This window comes from Babylonia areolata, chromosome 2 (genome assembly GCF_041734735.1).
Source record: "Babylonia areolata isolate BAREFJ2019XMU chromosome 2, ASM4173473v1, whole genome shotgun sequence".
Lineage (NCBI taxonomy): Eukaryota > Metazoa > Mollusca > Gastropoda > Neogastropoda > Buccinidae > Babylonia > Babylonia areolata.
The window spans coordinates 54,211,717-54,216,716 of NC_134877.1; the positions used below are offsets into that span (position 1 = coordinate 54,211,717).

Below are 5,000 nucleotides of genomic sequence, written 5' to 3' on the forward strand. Positions count from 1 at the left end.
TTGAAATCTACGCCACTCCACTCCTCTGTCAATCTTGCATTAAAATTCAGGTCGGAGTGGTTGTGAATCACCAATCATAGGGTCAGGGTAAGATCAGTTGTCACTTGTTTGAAGCTGTTTCTGTAACTTCCTGCACATCCGAACCCCCTTCCCTCCCCCGTGTCCACCCTCTCCCCCTCCCTCAGTTTTTTTTTTCCATATTCAATTTATGAGTCATATCCAGCTTCTTTATCTTTCGCTGGATAATATGGCTGTTGCTACATGTTGCACGGCTGATTCCTATGCGATCGAAACCACAAGGCACGAGGACATAAATCAGTGAAGAGCGTCATGAGACGGAAGAGAAACATAAACGCCTGAGATTGACTGATAACCACTTTTACTTCTTCCAGCAATAGGCTTCTGCCACTACAGCCATTACTACATTAGCATCCTATCCCCAGCAAGTCAATCGAAAAGTCATATTACTCACGGTTGAAATGACTTGCAGAAAATAGGTATTTATTGTTCACGTTGAATATTGGACATATAAATATCCTAAAAGTGAAAAAAAAAACCAGTACATACACAGTACAACTTTAGACTTTCCATGACAACAGATTGAACAGAGTTCTAATACTTCACTGGTGGAGGGTGCCATGGGGGATGGTGGAACCGGGTCCCAGAGAACAAACACAGGCCTGATTGTGTAATCATAGTGTCTGCGCACACGTCACATCCACATTTCCATATAGTAATTGTGATGTATGAACACGGCCATGTACAAACTTAACTATCGTGATGTATGAAGACAGGACACATCCACGTGACAGTAATTCTAGGCCTAATTATTCTATTTGTAAACTTTGCAGATGGAAGACGTCCACAAACAGACGTGGATTATGATGTTTACATACAGGACACGTCTGAACACAGATTTGATCAATGACTGTGTGACACTGTGTGTTTGTTCTGTATTGTCCATGTGTTCTGTGTGGCTTGTTCAGGATTAAAGAGGGCATGCTTGTCTTGAATAAAAGCTTATTTGTGTTTGCACATTTTATCTGTCTTTGCTGCTGTGTGCACATGTCAGATGATCGGTATAAGGACAAGCCCGGCGCTTCCTTTTTTGAGGAAGTGTCTGGGTTTGTTCCAGTGTACCTTTTATCTACCTGTGTGCCAGCTGAACTGGTAGCGAAAGCAGCACTGACTTGAAGTTGTGTACCTTGTCAATGGAGAGAGTTACCACTCTTTACTATTTGTGTGATACAGACCTGACTGTTGCGGTGTGTGTGTTTATGCGACGTGTACATATGGGCCTAACTACTCTGATGCGTGGAGCGGGTAGAACACGACTACGTACAACCTTAATTCATGTGATGTCTGATGATACAACACATCCACACACCTCATGACATAGTTACTGTAATGTTTGCAGATAGAACGTGTTCACACATGTGTGATTACAAGTATTTTGATGTCAATAGACAAAAGGCATTCGCTTTAATCGAAAATATTATTCATTGTGCTGTTTGCAGATAGTAAAGCACGGTTTAATTATTGCAATATCTACAAATCATATATACCTACTCATTGTGATCTTTGCAGAAACCAACACCGCCACATGATTATGGGACTAATTATTGCGTTGTATTCTCTGACATATTATGATAACGCTTATTAGTTTGTTTTGATGCATGAGAAACGGACAAGGCAGCTGCATGACTTCAATTAGGGCGGCATATTATATTTCATTTTTACTTTTAGACGAATGAGTGAGTGATCTTTGATACCTTATTCGTTTTTATGAAGCTATATCAGATAAATATACGTACAACATATACCTTTTACCACATATATTCAAATCTCCCTTCCCCTCCCTTCTCCACCCCCCTCTCTCTCTTACACACACACACACACACACACACACACACACACACATACACAACCTCCCCCCAACTACACACACACACCCATCTCCTCTCCAACACCGACACAGAGAAAGCATCGCATCATACCCCCCACACCCCCCTAACCCCCACCCCCCACCCCCACCCCACCCAACACACACATAAGCAAGCAAGCGCGCGTTCTCGCAAACACATACACGACAAGATTTAGTAACCCGTGCTACAATTTGTGTTTAACGCTTTGTAGATAAATATATCTTTTTCTCAGAATGACTTGACCTATCGTGGACGGTATGAAAATTGAAATAAATATAACATACCCTGCTGCCATCAGTCCGAAAGAGTTTATCGTTTGTTTGTTTTTAATTGTGAGCCTTCGATTGTCAGTGAGTGTAGGTTCCTCAGAGATCTACTGCTTCCTCTCTCTGTCTGTCTTTGTCTCTCTGTCTCTCTCTCTGTCTTTGGTGGTTTTGTTGTTGTTGTTTTTTGTTGTTGTTGTCATTTGCATCTCATAATATGATGTTTGTATCATGATTGTGTATGTGTGCATGTTTACGTCCGTGTGTAAGTATGTCGTCATGTCCTTACTGGCTTCTGTATCTCTTTCAGTGTTACTTTGTGATTTTTTTTTTTTTTAATTCATTTTCATTTTCTCTTTACCCTCAGGGCTGGATGGAAAAAGCTCATGCCTATGTATGCTTATTCCACTTCCCTCAATGAAAAACAAAACAAACAAACAAAAAACAAAAGAGAACTTCGTTCGTTTGTTGGTTTGCTCTGTATTCCTGTGCCCGCCACCGGGTACTGACGTTCTCTCACGTATAATATTCAGAAACCGTATGTAGAAAAATCACATCTGTGCATTGTGTTTACTCGAGCGACACGCTCAAACCGGACTTTGCTAATGAAAACATGCTCTCCCTGTTGTAATCAATGTTAAAATGAAGGCCATAACAAGCACATCACGCTGAATACACTGGGCCATGAAATGACCTGTCAACACACACACACACACACACACGCACACACGCACGCACGGACACGCGCGTGCGCGCGCTCGCTCGCACACACACACACACACACACACACACACACACACACACACACACACACACACACACACACGCATCCAGTAAATGTGTATCCGTCGAGTAAATAAGAAGCAACTGTTGCAGTTGGTTGACAAGAAATGACAATACAGAACACTGATACCTATTCAACAAAAACAATGAGAAAATAATTCATCATATTTTTTAATGCTACCACTTGTATTGCCTGACAGTATAACAATTTCAACGTCTAACACAAACAAAAATAGAAATACGTTCTGACCCTGTAAAAAGAGTCCTAAAATTCTTTGGCAAAAGGCCAGACATTCTCTATAGCACAGTGCGGAATAACAACACTGTCCCACGAAACCAGTGACATTTTCTGAGGTATGTTCTGCTCTTCCCAGTTTCGGAGCATCTGCAGTATTCGAAGTTTCTGTATCTTTCACAGTATTCTTATGCTTTCGATGATGAGGCAGTGTGGAAAAAGAGAGAGAAATTTCAAGCATAACAAAATGGCGAACTTCCAAACGGACAGGAAACTGGTGCCACTCATTTGCGGCGGCATACCCGGCGTAAAATGTTGACAGCTTGATGTAAAACGACTTTTATATCTTATTTTATGGCACTATGTATTTTATAACACTTTCAGTTATGAAATGCTAAATCTCTCTCTCTCTCTCTCTCTCTCTCTCTCTCTCTCTCTCTCTCTCTCTCTCTCTCTCTCTCTTCGACATCAGTCCTGAACGGGCGAAACAGAACAGAAATCGCCGTTTTGGATATGGTGTGCCTTCTATAAAACAATAATGACAATGATAATAACGATAATACTAATAACAACAATAATAATGATAAACAACAACAACAACAACAACAACAACAACAACACACACACACACACACACTGAAAAAAAAACAACAAACAGACATACAAACAAACCGAACAAACAACAACAAAAAAATAAAACAAAATAAAACGCTACCTTAAGCAGAACAAAGAAAAAGAAAAGACAACAACCACCCTTTGGTATGGCAAGTCAGCGAGCAACGAACAAAGGCTACCCATTATGATGCCCTTTGTTTACACACACACACACACACACACACATATATATATATATATATATATATAATCATCGTGCAGGGGAGGGAAGCACGGGTGTCACGGTGTCACCGCTTTATCATCCACAGTGCCCCTTGTCTTGACAGGGAAAATGGTCCTCAGAGGGAAGTTTCAGTTTCAGTTTCACTTTCTCAAGGAGGCGTCACTGCGTTCGGACAAATCCATACACGCTACACCACATCTGTTGAGCAGATGCCTGACCAGCAGCATAACCCAACGCGCTTAGTCAGGCCTTGAGTGCATGCTTACATATTTGTGTACCTATGAAAGTGGATTTCATTTTACGTAATTTCGCCAGAGGACAACACTCTCGTTGCCATGGGTTCTTTTTCAGTGCGCCAAGTGCGTGCTGCACACGGGACCTCGGTTTATCGTCTCATCCGAAAGACTAGACGCTCAGTTTGATTTTCCAGTCAAACTTAGGAGAAAGGGCGAGAGCGGGATTCGAACCCACACCCTCACGGACTCTCTGTATTGGCAGCTGAGCGTCTTAACCATTCTGCCACCTTCCTCAGAGGGAAGAACATGGGGGAAGTAGGGGAGAGGGGGCCGGGGGCTGGGGGGAGGAGGAGGAGGGGGGGGGGATGTGCGAGTACTACACACGTCTTTTGTCCTGTCACAGCGTCCTTGGTCCCGTTGTGGCTGAAGTTGTGTGTTTTTGCGGCTGTACAGTTAGGGCTGACGAAGACAGAAAACGTCAGACGCGGCAAACGCTCTCTCTCTCTCTCTCTCTCTCTCTCTCTCTCTCTCTCTCTCTCTCTCTATATATATATATATATATATATATATATATCACACACATACACACGCGTGCGTGCGTATGCTTGCACGCACGCACGCACACACACACACACACACACACACACACACACATTCTATTTTCTTTTTCATATTATGCATATCGAAACACACTATGACTCGGTCGCCGGCTGGAATGTA

The 5,000-nt window shown here is 42.4% G+C and overlaps 1 protein-coding gene across 1 annotated transcript in view; it reads left to right on the forward strand.

The window, feature by feature from the left end:
* LOC143277790 (F-box only protein 39-like) overlaps positions 1–5,000 on the forward strand; it is a 46,492-nt gene that overhangs the window by 10,410 nt on the left and 31,082 nt on the right. The gene's annotated exons all lie outside the window — the stretch shown is intronic.